Here is a 17,841-nt window from a genome sequence, read left to right on the forward strand (position 1 = left end):
TGTTCCCAGATCGCAAATCTCTCTGGGTGATCAGGATATGGCTGCTTCTCTCTCTTCAATGTCACCTTTCTGTTCTCCTCAGACAGAAAGAGGTTTCTGTTTACTGTGTTTAGGTCCAGTGTGAGATCACAGACATCTGATGGATGAGACCAAGACACAATATTACACAATATCATCATTAGCATACACATACATTCATGTTTTATTTCTTTAATGTCATATACTGGATACAAAGAGACTCAGACATAACTCACAGAAACACACATACAAGCATAATGAAACAGACATGCACAAACGTACACACACATGCATGTACACACAAACATACTGTACATACATGTGAACACACACACACACACCAGCTGTATTTGTGTTCTGTACAATAAATCACTTACATTTCTTCGGTCCTGATTTCAACCTCCACTCTCCACCATGATCCATACTGTGGAAGAAGCAGAGGAGCAGACTGTCATTCAATGACACACAACCTGTCTTACACACACATGCACACACACACACTACATACCTACAACACAAACACACACACACCTGATACAGAACAACCACACACCTGACACCGGACTCTTCATTCAATATACTTAAATATACCCCAAAAATACCAAAACTGCAAATCTCCAATGTAAAGGCCTAAAAAAATAGGCTAGAAGTATGTTAGAGTGTAAAATGAATAATGAGGTAGTTTATAACTTAACTCTTCTATTTATTAGTTTGGATATTGTTTTCCTACTGACGTTACCCTACTGGAGTAATGCATATGAAACACAAAGATGTGTATATCTTGTCAGTAAATAACTGTTATTTAAAAATGTTGTAGCCAAATGAATTGCTGCAGTCACCAATGAGATTCGGATTCCAACATCCACCAAAAAGAGCTGTTCAAAAAGAGTTGTTTGTTTGTCACAAAAAACTAAAAGTCTATGTTAGAGGTTTGGGAAGTATTTTATCCCTTATTTGTATGAAACAACCCCAGATTGTCCGCCTTCAGACTGAGTAATATAGACCACCTGGAAAGTGGAAAACTGCAACTGCTAGCAAAGATGTCTACTTTATACTAGTGAGTGAAAACATACTTGACACAAGAGCAATTATCACTCAAGGGCTGAGACATTTTGCACCCAAGCATTTTAAAACTGCAAATCATAATTGTAATGGCAAACACACACACACACACACACACACACACAACACACCACACACCACACCCAACTCCCCATCACGTCCTGACATGGCAGGCTTGCCGTGACAATGAGATCCAACGCCCTCTCTCCCCCCTTTGGATTAGGGATACTTGTTTGTTACCACAGTTTTCTCAGTCGCTTTGGTACATTTCTCAGATCACAATTGAAACTCTCAAAACTATTTGTTCAACCTTCACATGATCTGGTGCACAAGATAAAAGCAATTTATTATTCTTTTGAACAAATTGCAATTGCTTGTGTACATTCATAGGACTGTCTGCTGTTTTGTACATTATCAGTTGCTTATGTTATGTTGATCAAAATATAATATACTGGATGTCTGTTGAATAGTCTTACCCCCTAAAACATCTAGGCATAAATTGGTTGAATAAGTCTTTAAATGCAGAATGGTTGAACACATTGTCATAATCTGTCAAGCAGGTTTTCCTTACAGTACGTTACTTTTGTTTTTACAGATTGTGTTTATTAATTTGTCTATTATTGATAAATTGCCCCAGGCGAATCTTGTCTTCCACTAATGAAGGGGAATGTGTGAAACATTGGATCAACCAATGATGAACCAGATCAACCTCTACATGAAATAGCTTGGAGGTGCATCTAATGAACCTTTAATTGTCAAGCATATCCAAACAGAGCACAACACTGTGGTACAATTTCTGACAATGGAAGGACAACAAGGAAACGCCGGGAGGAAGCAGACTGCATGGTGGAAGGGTACGAGAGGAGGCAGAACAGAGGAGGAGGGAGGAGAGGTTGAGGAGACAGGCGTGTTTCAGATGAAATAAGGGACACTCTGGTGGACCATGTTCTCAATCATGGCCTTACAAATGCTGAGGCTGCTCGAAGGGTGCCGCCGAATGTTAGGAGAACAACCGTGTCCTCAATTATTCAAACATTTTGCAGACAGAACAAGTTTGTAATCCAATAATGTGCACTACACTGTTATACTACATACTTTTTTACACTAAAATCTTTAATCTTGTGTTTGGCATCGCTGTATTTTCCCACATAGGACTGCAAGACTACCTCACAGGGGTGGGAGACGGCCCCTTTTCACACCCCAACAGCAGGAGGCTATTTGCACCGTGGTCAGAGGAAATAATGCCATTAGACTAAGAGATTCAGAGTGCCATTACAGAAGACAACAACGTCTTTCTGACGGTCAGGTCATCACCATCGGAAACGAGAGGTTTACACTGCCATGAGACCCTCTTCCAGTCCTCCTTCATCGGTAATCTCATTCTACTTTCAACTCATTCCAGTTGCCTCTTATGGTAACCATCCAGTCTGTTAGCATCTCAACCATCAACAGGGTGCTGAAAAGAAACCATATGAGCATGAAACAAATATACCATGTGTCATTTGAAGGGAATGGTGACTGAGTGCTGGAGCTACGGTACCAGTATGTACAGGTAAAATATGTGCATACAAAAGTAATAACTTTACAGTATGCGTGAGCTGTATACATCTGCTTTGGCTGTAGAAAAGAACATGCAATGTGTATATTTGAAGTAACTTTGTATTCCAAAATTAAAATATATATAACAAATTTTGCATCTTCTGGGAGTAACCAAACAATGTGGTACGTTGGGATAATGTGAGTTTTCATCGCTCAAACAACATCAGGCAATGGTTTGTGACCCACCACAGAATGATTATGGAATTCCTCCCACTCTATTCTCCGTTCCTTAACCCAGTAGAGGAGTTCTTTTCAGCATGGAGGTGGAAGGTTTCCGATCGCCAGCCACATGCTCAAATGACCCTGATGGCGGCAATGGATGCAGAATGTGATGACATCACAGCCGATGTCTGCAGAAGATGGATTAGACACGCAAAAAGATTCTTTCCTCGCTGCATCGCAAGAGAAGATATCCGCTGTGATATAAATGAGAATCTTTGGCCCGACAGGCTGGAACGTCCGGACCCCATAGCATTCTGATCATACATAACTGGTAACCTATTCTATGTTTACATATGTTTACATGTTTATTTTTCCTTTGTGCTATGAAATAGTTTTGTGTTTTTTCTTTCTGAATCGCAATGACGCTGTAATTTGTTGACAGATCAAAAGTAAAAGCATAAATATGAATCCTGTGAATCATAAATGTGTAAAAGCATGAATTTTAATCTCCTGCAATCCTAATCTCAAGGAATGTGTGACTTTATACTGTTGAAATGTATAAATTCCATACAGAAAAAGTGCAGCCTTGTGCATTTTCAATCATTGTCATCAATAATGTAGCCATTTTGTAAATAAAAAAAAAAACTGTGTACATTTTTCTATTGACAACACGACTAAGCATTTTGACACAACTATGCATCTTGTTTGTGAAAAATGACACAAGGACTTTGGTTCATTGATATAAAGATTTACTTTTGAGGAATGGACTAAAGATTTTGAGCAAGTTATAGGCTTTTGCAGGTTATCCATTGTGTGCTGCTGTTTGTACTAAATGTTTTGAGAAACTGACTTTGTGAATGTTAAGAATGATTCGAGAAATGTACCAAACCGACTGAAAAAAACAGTACAGACACCTGTTTGTTATTAGTACCCTCATCTGTGTTCCTGATCACTGTCACTATTTAAATACAGACACCTGTTTGTTATTATTACCCTCATCTGTGTTCCTGATCACTGTCACTATTTAAATACAGACACCTGTGTGTTATTATTACCCTCATCTGTGTTCCTGATCACTGTCACTATTTAAATACAGACACCTGTGTGTTATTATTACCCTCATCTGTGTTCCTGATCACTGTCACTATTTAAATACAGACACCTGTGTGTTATTATTACCCTCATCTGTGTTCCTGATCACTGTCACTATTTAAATACAGACACCTGTGTGTTATTATTACCCTCATCTGTGTTCCTGATCACTGTCACTATTTAAATACAGACACCTGTGTGTTATTATTACCCTCATCTGTGTTCCTGATCACTGTCACTATTTAAATACAGACACCTGTTTGTTATTATTACCCTCATCTGTGTTCCTGATCACTGTCACTATTTAAATACAGACACCTGTGTGTTATTATTACCCTCATCTGTGTTCCTGATCACTGTCACTATTTAAATACAGACACCTGTGTGTTATTTGTACCCTCATCTGTGTTCCTGATCACTGTCACTATTTAAATACAGACACCTGTTTGTTATTATTACCCTCATCTGTGTTCCTGATCACTGTCACTATTTAAATACAGACACCTGTGTGTTATTATTACCCTCATCTGTGTTCCTGATCACTGTCACTATTTAAATACAGACACCTGTGTGTTATTTTTACCCTATTAGTACCCTAACCAGTGTTCATACACATTCCTCCTCCCATAACATGCCATACACAACCCCTCCTAAAAGGTTTTAAACCTGCATATTTTGATAAAAGACATTCATGTCAGCAGTTAATATTAACTAGGGACATCGTGTCACTTCTCTGGAGTACAGTGCAAGCAGAGTCAAATGAAGCAGAGTTTGCTTGATTGGATTGAAAGCAGGTCTATCTGCACCACTCACTATCACTGGACCACCTGGCTTGTTGAATACTATCAGTGGAGATTCTAGGATGTTTTAAATGGTGGGAGCATATGGGGACAGTAATTATCACAGAGGGCCGTGTGGGGACAGTAATTATTACAAACGGCTGTATGGAGACAGTAATTATTACAGAGGAGTCATATGGGGACAGTAATTATTACAGAGAAGGCATATGGGGACAGTAATTATTACAGAGGGGCTGTATGGGACAATAATTATTAGAGAGGAACTTTCTGGGGACAGTAATTATTACAGAGGGGCCATTTGGGGACAGTAATTATTACAGAGGAGTCATATGGGGACTGTAATTATTAAAGAGGGGCCATTTGGGGACAGTAATTATTAGAGAGGAACTTTCTGGGGACAGTAATTATTACAAAGGGGCCATTTGGGGACAGTAATTATAACAGAGGAGCCATCTGGGGACAGTAATTATTACAGAGGGGTCATTTGGGGACAGTAATTATTACAGAGGGGTCATTTGGGGACAGCAATTATTACAAGGGGGCCAACATTTGATAGATAGGAGGGATTTTACATTTAAAATCACATAACTGAAAGGAAACTCAAAACTAATTCATTTTAAAACCCAGGTGACAGGTCTGGAATGCAGGCAGGCCAGTTTTGCACCCGGACTCTAACTACTGAGCCATGCTGTTGTAATGTTGTATACATGTAGTATCTGGTTTGGGATTGTCTTGCTGAAATAAGCAAGGACTTCCCTGGAAAAATCATTGTCTGGGTGGCAGCATATGTTGCACAAAAAACGGTATATATTGTTCAGCAATGCTTGTCTCCTCAGTCCCCAAATGCTTACAGAGTATTATAAGAAGAGGTGATGCAAAACAGTAGTAATCATTTTTTACACAGTGTCCAAACCTTTTTGGAAACGAAGTTGTATAACAGATCCATGTGAAGAGTTAACATTCACTGCCAGACAAGTTAAAACAATGTGGTGGGCCTGCATCTGAATAGAGGAGGCATTTTTTGCCTTTTTGATGAATTTGGGTTATATATCCGACAGAATTTAGAGTATAATAACCCTCATGTCTGATATATTTTCGGATTCAAATATGAACCAACCTTGGATCTGACTCGGATTGGGTGGTGATTTTACAAAAACTGTTGGATCTTGTGGGTGTTTCGGATAGGAATTTTGCAGATACAGTTCGGCTCATGTAATACATTTCAAATGTGATGAAGACCACTAGGCTAGACATCCCCTTCTGATTCAGAAAAGTCTGGACCATCCATTGATTCTGACAAAAGTAGGCCCAAAAGGAGTATCTAAATCAGTCTTAGTCGACTCACACAGCATGTGTGCATGATGGATTTAGACTCACACACACCAACACACACATACTGTCCAGCTCAAGTCGGAATTACACTGCTATATATATATATATATATATATATATATATATATATATATATATATATATATATATATATATATATATATATATATATATAAATTAAATGTGATAGTAGTTGTATAATTAATATAGCCGTTTTCGACTGGCGACTCTGCATCTGATTGGAGAGGTCTCCAACAGATAACCAACTATAAGCCTAAATCCCTCCATTTAGGACCTGCAACTTGCCAATGACGTAAAAGAGTTCTACTGCAGATTTGAAAGACAAAAGGGCAGTCCTGACTACATACCTGTGTGTTCAGCCATCAACACATCCCAATCATCCGCAAGTCTGCCACTACAATGGAACTTTCCATCTTGTAGGGGGACGTTAACAGTCTATTCAATAGACAGAACCCTTGGAAAGCAGCAGGGCCTGACGGTGTCTCCCCATCCACCCTTAAGCACTGTGCAGATCAGCTTTCTGGAGACATGCTGCATCCTGGCCTGTTTCAAGTCCTCCATCATCATCCTAGTCCCCAATAATTCAAGGATCACAGGACTTAATGACTACAGACCCGTCACCCTGACCTCTGTGGTTATGGAGTCATTTTGAGGGCCTTGTGCTGTCCCACCTCAAGACCATCACTGACCCTCTACTAGACTCACTCCAGTTTTCCTACAGTGCCAACAGGTCTGTGGACGACACAGTCAACATGGCTCTTCACTTCATCCTCCAGCATCTGGATTCCCCTGGAACCTACACTGGAATCCTGTTTGTGGACTTCAGTTCCACATTCGACACCATAATTCCTGCTTTGTTCCAGGACAAGTTATTTCAACTGGGAATGCCCGAGTCCACATGCAGGTGGATCACAGCCTTCCTGTCTAACAGGAAGCAGCAGATAAGGCTGGGGAAGCACCAGTCCGACTCCCTGACCATCAGCGGCAGCTCTCCCAAGGGCTGTGTCCTGTTCTCCCTACTCTTCTCCCTGTACATCAACAGCTACACCTCCATTCACCACTCTGTCAAGCTCTTGGAGTTTCCGGATGACACCAACCTCATCAGACTTCCAGTGGGGAAAACAAGTATTTGATACACTGCCAATTTTGCAGGTTTTCCCACTAACAAAGCATGTAGAAGTCTGTAATTTGTATCATAGGTGCTCTTCACCTGTGAGTGATGGAATCTAAAATACTGAAAATCACATTGTATGATTTTTAAGTAATTAATTTGCATTTTATTAAAAGACATAAGTATTTGATAGATCAGAAAAGCAGAACTTAATATTTGGTACAGTAACCTTTGTTTTGCAATTACAGTGATCATACGTTTCCTGTAGTTCTTGACCAGGTTTGCACACACTGCAGCAGGGATTTTGGCCCACTCCTTCATACAGACCTTCTGCAGATCCTTCAGGCTTCGGGGCTGTCGCTGGACAATACAGACTTTCAGCTCCCTCCAAAGATTTTCTATTGGGTTCAGGTCTAGAGACTGGCTAGGCCACTCCAGGACCTTGAGATGCTTCTTACGGAGCCACTCCTTAGTTGCCCTGGCTGTGTGTTTCGGGTTGTTGTCATGCTGGAAGACCCAGCCATGACCCATCTTCAATGCTCTTACTGAGGGAAGGAGGTTGTTGGTCGAGATCTCGCGATACATGGCCCCATCCATCCTCCCCTCAATACGGTGCAGTCGTCTTTGCAGAAAAGCATCCCCAAAGAATGATGTTTCCACCTCCATGCTTCACGATTGGGATGGGGTTCTTGGGGTTGTACTCATCCTTCTTCTTCCTCCAAACATGGCGAGTGGAGTTTAGACCAAAAAGCTCTATTTATGTCTCATCAGACCACATGACCTTCTCCCATTCCTCTTTTTAACATTACCCACTGAACTCCATTTTCATCATTAGCATACAAATCGGCCCCATTAGCATGGACATTCTCCTCCACAGCATCACCATCCAGCCAGAGCATCAGTTCATCTACTGGGTCGTTATCAAACTATATACAGTAGAATAGTCTAAAAAAACAATGAATTTCCCCTCCTTGAACTGCCATCTTAACGTGGTGGAGGGGTTTGAGTACCCGAGTGACCCTAGGAGCTATGTTGATGATAAAAATGTTGAGGTCCGTGACATCGCCCGGTATGGCGCAGCCGGGGCCCCACCCTGGAGCCAGGCCCGGGGTTGGGGCATGTACGCGAGCCCCTGGTGGCCGGGCCTTTCCCCATGGGGCCCGACCGGGCTCAGCCCGAAGGAGCGACGTGGGGCCGCCTTCCCGTGGGCTCACCACCCACAGGAGGGACCATAAGGGGCCGGTGCGGAGAGGATCGGGCGGCAGTCGAAGGCGGGGGCCTAGAAAACCCGATCCCTGGACATCGAAACTAGCTGTAGGGACGTGGAACGTCATCTCGCTGGCGGGGAAGGAGCCTGAGATAGTGAGTGAGGTTGAGAGGTTCCGACTAGAGGTAGTCGGGATCACCTCTACGCACGGCTTGGGCTCTGGAACCACACTCCTTGAGAGAGGATGGACTCTTCACCACTCTGGAGTTGCCCATGGTGAGAGGCGGCGGGCTGGTGTGGGTTTGCTTATAGCTCCCCAGCTCTGCCGCCATGTGTTGGAGTTTACCCCGGTGAACGAGAGGGTCATTTCCCTGCGCCTACGGGTCTGGGATAGGTCTCTCACTGTTGTTTTTGCCTACGGGCCGAACGGCAGTGCAGAGTACCCGACCTTCTTGGAGTCTCTGGGAGGGGTGCTGGAAAGTGCTCCGACTGGGGACTCTAACGTTCTACTGGGGGACTTCAACGCCCACGAGGGCAACGACAGTGACACCTGGAGGGGCGTGATTGGAAGGAACGGCCCCCCTGATCTGAACCCGAGCTGTGTTCAGTTATTGGACTTCTGGGCTAGTCACAGTTTGTCCATAACGAACACCATGTTCAAGCATAAGGGTGTCCATAAGTGCACGTGGCACCAGGACACCCTAGGCCGCAGGTCGATGATCGACTTTGTTGTCGTCTCATCTGACCTGCGGCCGTATGTCTTGGACACTCGGGTGAAGAGAGGGGCGGAGCTGTCAACTGATCACCACCTGGTGGTGAGTTGGATCTGATGGCAGGGGAGGAAGCTGGAAAGAATCGGCAGACCCAAGCGTACTGTAAGGGTCTGCTGGGAACGTCTGGCCGAGTCTCCTGTCAGAGAGATCTTTAACTCCCACCTCCGGCAGAGCTGGAAGCCGAAGCGGCCACTCGGAGCTGTGGCCATAAGGTCTCCGGTGCCTGTCGAGGCGGCAATCCCCGAACCCGGTGGTGGACACCGGAAGTAAGGGATGCCGTCAAGCTGAAGAAGGAGTCCTATCAGGCCTGGTTGGCTTGTGGGACTCCTGAGGCAGCTGACGGGTACCGGCAGGCCAAGCGGACTGTGGAGGTGGTTGTGGAGGCAAAAACTCAGCCCTGGGAGGAGTTCGGTGAGGCCATGGAGAAGGACTATCGGCTGGCCTCGAAGAGATTCTGGCAAACCATCCGGTGCCTCAGGAGAGGGAAACAGTGCCCTACCAACGCTGTTTACAGTAGAGGTGGGCAGCTGTTGACCTCAACTGAGGATGTCGTCGGGCAGTGGAAGGAGTACTTCGAGGATCTCCTCAATCCCGCTGTCACGTCTTCCATTGAGGAAGCAGAGGATGTGGGCTCAGAGGTGGACTCATCCATCACCCGGGCTGAAGTCACCGAGGTGGTCAAGAAACTCCTCGGTGGCAAGGCACCGGGGGTGGATGAGATCCGCCCTGAGTACCTCAAGTCTCTGGATGTTGTGGGGCTGTCTTGGTTGACACGCCTGTGCAACATCGCGTGGCGGTCGGGGACAGTGCCTTTGAGATGGCAGACCGGGGTGGTGGTCCCTCTTTTTAAGAAGGGGGACCGGAGGGTGTGTTCCAACTATAGGGGGATCACACTTCTCAGCCTCCCCGGGAAAGTCTATGCCAGGGTTCTGGAGAGGAGAATACGGCCGATAGTAGAACCTTGGATTCAGAAGGAACAGTGTGGTTTTCGTCCGGGCCGTGGAACACTGGAGCAGCTCTATACCCTCTACGGGGTGTTGGAGGGTTCATGGGAGTTTGCCCAATCAATCCACATGTGTTTTGTGGATTTGGAGAAGGCATTCGACTGTGTCCTTCGCGGCATCCTGTGGAGAGTGCTTCGGGAATATGGGGTCCTGGGTCCTTTGCTAAGGACTGTCAGGTCCCTGTACGACCGAAGCAGGAGCTTGGTCCGCATTGCCGGCAGTAAGTCAGACTTGTTCCCTGTGCATGTTGGACTCCGGCAGGGCTGCCCTTTGTCGCCGGTTCTGTTCGTAATTTTTATGGACAGAATTTCTAGGCCCAGCCGGGGGCCGGAGGGTGTCAAGTTTGGGGACCACACGATTTTGTCTCTGCTCTTTGCGGATGATGTTGTCGTGTTGGCCCCTTCAAACCAGGACCTTCAGCATGCACTGGGACGGTTTGCAGCCGAGTGTGAAGCAGTGGGGATGAGAATCAGTACCTCCAAATCCGAGGCCATGGTCCTCAATCAGAAAAGGGTGGCTTGCCCACTTCAGGTTGGTGGAGAGTGCCTGCCTCAGGTGGAGGAGTTCAAGTTTCTAGGGGTCTTGTTCATGAGTGAGGGAAGGATGGAACGGGAGATTGACAGAAGGATCGGTGCAGCTTCTGCAGTAATGCGGTCGATGTATCGGTCTGTCGTGGTGAAGAAAGAGCTGAGCCGCAAGGCGAAGCTCTCGATTTACCGGTCAATCTACGTTCCTACTCTCACCTATGGTCATGACCGAAAGGACAAGATCCCGGATACAGGCGGCCGAAATGAGCTTTCTCCGCCGGGTGGCTGGGCGATCCCTTAGGGTGAGAAGCTCAGTCTTGGGAGGATTTCAGCGTAGAGCTGCTGCTCCTCCACATCGAGAGGGGTCAGCTGAGGTGGCTTGGGCCTTCCTGGGAAGGTGTTCCGGTCCCGTCCCACCGGGAGGAGACCCCGGTGAAGACCTAGGACACGCTGGAGGGACTATGTCTCCCGGCTGGCCTGGGAACGCCTCAGTGTTCCCCCGGAAGAGCTGGAGGAATTATCTAGGGAGAGGGAAGTCTGCGCATCTCTGCTTAGACTGCTGCCCCCGCGACCCGGCCCCGGATCGCGGGGGATCTGACAGTTGAGATGAATCATGAATGTTTCATAAAACCATCTTAACCCAAGGAAACCACTCAGCATTATATATTTTATGATTTTGAGACAATTACCAATCCTGTGAATGGTTTACACACTGCAACTTTTGTGTGTGCATTAAGCTTTTATAACGAGAAGTGGTGTTCGCCTGAGTATGGCTGTGTCACAGCTTTTTTCCAGAAATGTAGGAAACCAGATTCCATTGACTACACCTTTATAGCAAACAACTCGAAAGGATTTGATGGTTACATCTTGATTCAGTACATTGTTAACAATGGTATTGGCGCAACACTTATTGCTAATGGTAGCAAGCTCATGATTTTTACAAACATCACATTAATTCAGAGATACATTGAAGGCATTGCTTCCTACCGTTGAAGCTGGCAGCTTTGCCACGTGCTATGGGTTTTAAGGATTCGAAAAAAGGCTACTTTCATTAAAAGTTTAACATCAAGGTGAATGAGAATTATGTTGGCCCCCATCCAGAACCGCATTACTACGGTGTGAATACCATGATGGCTAAAGAAAAAGATGAGTTTTTGCAATGGTACGCAACTGTATCCACAGACCCCTTTGTCATGCAGGATGAAATAAAAGCTTACTGCGTGAATTATGTCATAATCTTGAGAGAGGGTTGTATGCGTTACAGACTCGAGTTCCTGGAGTGTGGTGGTGTTGAGCCCTTCCGATCAATTACGATTGCTTCGGCTTTCATGAAAGTCTTTTGCAACAGACTCCTCATGGCATAAATATCTGGCCTCGGATGAGAATATATCGCCACAGCGTGCTCTAAACCAAGGTGAAATGAAAATTGGTGTATACCATGTTGATGGATATGCTGAATGTGATGGTATGTGCACAGCCTATGAATTTGAATGTTTGTATCTCTTTCTTTGAAATTCTTAGATGAATATGTAATTCCAAAGATGCAAGTAAAATGAGGTCAGGTGGGCTACGTGCCTCAGCAAACAAAGGATAGGAGGGGTGCTCAACAACAATGACTATAAAATTACAATGACAACAAAAGTACATGCCATGGAAAACTACCAAAAAGGCCTGGTACGAGGTAAAGAGTAGTTGGAGCACTAAAAAACACAGTCAGGAATCAATATCTGTGACAATCGTTTTATCAGTAATAGTGTATGTACAGTCCATGTACAATGACCTCTGAGTGATGTGGCCATTGTACATGGACTGCTATTTAAAGCCTAGTGGCCTAATGAGACAACGCATTGAATCATACAGTTAGGTCCAGACATAATTGGACACTGTTATTTTCTGTTATTATGGTTGATTAGGAATTACAGCTCTTCAATATGTAGCCCCCTTTTTTCAAGGGACCAAAGGTAATTTGAAAATTGACTCAAAAGCTGTTTCATGGACAGGTGTGGGCTATTCCTTCATTACCTCTTCATCAATTAAGCAGGTAAAAAGATCTGGAGTTGATTTTAGGTGTGGCATTAACATGGTAGCTGTTGCAGTGAACCCACAACATATGGTCAAAGGAGCTCTCAATGCAAGTGAAACAGGCCATCCTTGGGCTGCAAATAAAACACAACAAATTCCTGCTATCAGAGAGATAGCAGGAATATTAGGACAAATCAACAGTCTGGTACATTCTGATGAAAAAACAACAACACACTGGGGAGCTCTCCAACACAAAAAGGCCTGAACATCCACAGAAGACAACAGTTGTGGATGTTCATAGGATCCATTCCATGATAAAGAAAAACCTCTTTACAACACCAAGCCAAGTGAAGAACACTCTCCAAGAGGTAGGCATATCATTCTCCAAGTCTACCATAAAGAGAAGACTTCAAAATTCCAAATACAGAGGGTTCACCACAAGGTGCAAACCATGCATAAGCCTCAAGAATAGAAAGGCCAGATATTGGCAAAAAACATCCAAATAGTACAGCGCAGTTCTGGAACAGCATTCTTTGGACAGATGAAATAAAAATCCACCTGTAACCAGAATGATGGGAAGAAGAAAGTATGGAGATGGCTTGGAACGCTCATGTTACGAAGTATACCACATCACCTGTAAAACATGGTGGAGGCATTGTGATGGCATGGACATGCATGGCTTCCAATGGCACTGGGTCACTAGTGTTTATTGATGATGTGACAGAAGACAGAAGCAGACGGATGAATTCAGAAGTGTATAGGGATATTTTGTCCCATTCCCTACAGATATTCTGGCATTATTTAACACCCTAACCATCTACACAGATATAAATGATTTCCAAAGATTTGGGGACAGCCATGTCCCACAGCCGTTTAAGGGTGTGCACACTTATGCAACCAGGTTATTGTGAATTTTTAATTTTTTACCCTCAAAGATTTCAGTTTGTTTTTCAATTGAATTGTTCACGTTATAGGTCACATTAAAGGTAGAAAAAGTTCTGACATGATTTATCTCTGTCTCATTCTTTTACATCACAAGAACCTGGCATTTTAACAGGGGTATGTAGACCACTGTATATCATAAATCTTGACCTTGATATGGTGCCAAGAAAAGATTAAAACAATTACTTCACTTGTTCTTTTTCAATAGAGGTGTCCATCTCTTTCATTTTACAAGGATACTCTACAATTCTAAATAGTCTATATATTAAAACACATGACACACACATTATTTTTCCAGGTTTGGCGATCATCAACCTATTGATTGACAGTTTTCAGCATAAATTATAGCCTGAAATGGCTAATTAATCATTTGTCATTCTCCGGGATAAAATCGGTGGTAGTTTTACCACAGTCTGTGATTGGTTTATGTATTGTTGACTTCTAAACCACAGAATAAGATCAAGTATAATTAGTTAGGGCTGCTGCTGAAATCCTGAAGGACTATAGGTGATCACAATTTGTGATCACAATTTGTGATCACGATTGCGGGGCTTCTGGTTCACTAAAGTACACAAACGAGATGTTGTTATTTGCAGCCTAGGAGGGTAGCCCAGAAAACAATCAAATGACCATTACAAACCTATTTCTATAGGGATTTGTGTTAGGTTAATACAGTGATTATTAATCTGCGTAGATCAGCCTATTATCTGTGGATGAGCTGGTGATGATGGATGGGCTACTATGACTACAAACATATGAAAAATAACAGTTTATCTAAGCGGTACATTCGTTTTGAATAGCGGAGGGTTGTTAGGCTGTGAATTAGTATAGTAGCTGCTATTGGTCACAACTTGTGAGCAAAGCTTTCTCATTTTACAATGCAAGAAGTTCAACTTAGAGCACTTAAACAAGACTACAACTTGTATTTGTTGTAATGTTGCCTGGATTTAATATTTATTGGACAATCCTGTTTTGTATTGCATACAATGTTTTATCATTTGAGCAAATTGTCATGGCATACTTGATGCGTCCTCACCTTATGCCAACATGCTACTATTCAGCCGATTGCTCACTGTTCTGACTTAATGCTTTGGAGTTCAAAGGTTGCCTTTCTTTACGGTTTCAAATAACAATTAATGAACAATTATAGGCCCATCACTGGACGGAATCAAAGAACAATGGGCTGTAGCAACCATTACATGGCCTTTTAATGCTGCTGCATAATGGCCTAATTAAACATAATAAGAGCTATCTCATTTGAATTACTTAGTATCTCATTTGAACCACTTAGTATCTCGTTTGAATATTTTTTTTCGTTTTTAACAGATATATTGACGTTTTTTTTAACTACTTAATTTTTTTGATACTAAGTTGATACTAAGTCGTTCAAACGACATTCGTCTGAATGATAATTCTTTTTATTTTTCCATAATATATTTACAAAGTCATTCAAACGAGATACTAAGTCATTCAAACAAGATAAACTTAGTCACTGGGCCCAATTTTTTTCTTTACTTCTTGGGCTTCAGGGCTTCCGTACTTACACAAAGGCAATTCAAACCTTACAAATGAACAACAGAAATAAGAGATAGTGCAGATTAAAGTGGAATAAATACAAAATACATGAATACAGTAGTGATACAATATTTAATATTGTGTTACATTAGTATGTGTTTATACTACCAATTATTATAAATGTGGTTGTTGTTACCAAGGCTTTTACTATTGTTGTTTTTCAGGATAATGATGGTCTTATTGTGAATCAAGCATTATCTTATTTTTTGACATTTGATTACACGGTCCCTGACCAGATTTGAATTTGATGTGATTTTTTTTTTAAACAATAATTTAGATTGGGATTTAATATCCTATTCTTTATAAATTCCTCACCTTCTATTTATTTTAATATGGTTTCTGTTGTTTTTTTTTAGCATTTGTACAGTTCAGACTGACTAGAAAGTAAGCTAGTGTGAGAGACACAGTATTGCAAGAGCATGTGAGGCAACTACTAGAGGTGGCTCCCTCTGCTGGTCGAGACAAGACCAACACCACTCACCATTTAACAAAGAATCTTAAACATCTCATGTTCTCACACTTTACTGGTTAGCAACAACAGGAACCTAAAATAAAAAAATTAAAAAACAGGCCTACATGGACATGAAGAAAAACATGTCCATAATGCTTGATATGTAACAATAACACCAACCAATAATATTTTTACCTTTGTGGGTTTCATCTATACCATGGAATAAATTAATAGCATGGTGTTGTTTAGGAGCATGGAAGGGCTGTCATAAGTCTAAAACATGGTACATAATTTATTCTAAAATCGTGGTACATTTTCATGATCAGACTCAACTCAACTATGTAAAATTGTGATTAAATGTATGTACATTAAGAACTTTTGCTTGCCTATAATGTATTTATTTTTTAAATGTCAGAGTGGAAGAAGACTACCTGATGTCATGGCGTCAACTAATGGGGAACAAGATAAACAAATTAGAGACAATGTTGACAATGGCTGGCCATGATCCATTAATTATTTTTACCTTTGTTCAGTAGAAAAGTCTCCCTCTCTGAAGTTGTTAGGCTGTCGCATTGACTTGTCACTCTTCATGGACACACAGCTGGGTGCAGGGGAGGCTGCTATGTCCTGTTGGATTGGGCTTCATAAGAACAGAAACAAACATTACATATCTACACTGAAACCTGATGGGGAAACATCAATCTTAAAATGTTCATCTCACATTTTGTCTTTGCTGTCACGTTTCACAGAGGGACTCATTTTAGAGGCAGGGTCCCTCTCCTTTATCTCCCCAGACAGACTAATTTTAGAGGCAGGGTCCCTCTCCTTTATCTCCCCAGACAGACTAATTTTAGAGGCAGGGTCCCTCTCCTTTATCTCCCCAGACAGACTCATTTTAGAGGCTTAGACCCTCTCCTTCTCTCTCTGCTTAGACCTGTAAACACATCATGGAAACTGTCAGGGAAATGTCTCGCACCGAGGTATACTTAGTCCTATACATGTATAAAGGATTTACTTGTTGGAAGTACTGAGTCCCCATCTTTAGATAAGAAAAGGAATTGGGAGAAGGGAATTTGTTATTTGCTTGTGGTCATCATTGGACGGTTTCAGAAGATCATTGGGTAATCCATTAATCTGTCTATCAGTTTAAACCATCAGTTTATCTGTTCTCTTTCCAGATGCTGTGTTCCTTAGAGTTAAAAAGATTACCCACAAGTCCTTGGTTTAAGGTGATGGATAACAGCCTGGCCCTTGGTTAAAACAAAACCACGGTGGTGATAGAATGTGTTTTATTGACATAGACCGTGCAGCAACCGTGCAGCATCTTGCCATGCCCCTTTTTGCCATTTAAATACTGATGATTGTCCTGTATTAATTTAGAGATTATTCACCGTTACTTGGTAACCTGTGTACTCTCTCCTTGCAAGAATAAACTGTTAATTGTGCAACTGAGTTTTCCTCTGTCTTACCTACCATTTTCGTAAACTGTTTGGACTTTAGAAATTGTCATCACAGAAACACACTTCCTGGATCTAGAATTTAATTGCGAAAACTGCAGAAACAATATCTGGGTCAAACACAAAACGAAAACAATGATATATTACCTTGAATAAAGACATACAAAAACAAACATGGACAGAACTGCTGTTTATTCTTCCCTTTTCTACTACTACACATTTTACTCATACCAGAACCCAAATTCACTCGTTTTTTAGCACAAAATATGTTTCTGTACAGTATTATTTGGCTGCTGCTATCAGCAGTTACAAAATCATTCACTTTAAAACTACACTAACAAATAAGTTGTCAGTATTCATTCTCATACTCTGTCCTTAAGAAAATATTTGTTTTTGAAATACTTACTTTATTATTTTGTTTTCCCTTTGTGTTTTCTGTTTTCAAAATGGAGCCTGGATCAACAAACAACATTACTTTCACTTTCTGTGGAAATGAGAACGTTAACACATTAAGTGCTGACTAACTCTGAGCAAAGGACAATAAATGGGATGTGGTGCTGGGCCTGTTATTGATGAGCCCCACACACCCTATCCACACATCCTGGCCATACCTCCTGATAGGAGTTTTCCATGTGACTGTCTTAGACTCTATGAATAGACCCATGGACCGTAGGTTGGCACATACC

The 17,841-nt window shown here is 42.4% G+C and overlaps 1 long non-coding RNA gene across 1 annotated transcript; it reads right to left on the minus strand.

Moving 5' to 3' along the window:
• Window positions 1–402: 402 nt before the first annotated feature.
• LOC117595247 lies at window positions 403–16,545 on the minus strand. The gene is made up of 3 exons (XR_004576425.1): window positions 16,420–16,545; window positions 16,222–16,338; window positions 403–442 (listed from the first exon to the last, which is right to left on the minus strand). It is a non-coding gene; the product is annotated as an uncharacterized LOC117595247 (long non-coding RNA).
• Between the last annotated feature and the right edge of the window lie 1,296 nt (window positions 16,546–17,841).

This window comes from Esox lucius, chromosome 11, assembly GCF_011004845.1.
Source record: "Esox lucius isolate fEsoLuc1 chromosome 11, fEsoLuc1.pri, whole genome shotgun sequence".
Lineage (NCBI taxonomy): Eukaryota > Metazoa > Chordata > Actinopteri > Esociformes > Esocidae > Esox > Esox lucius.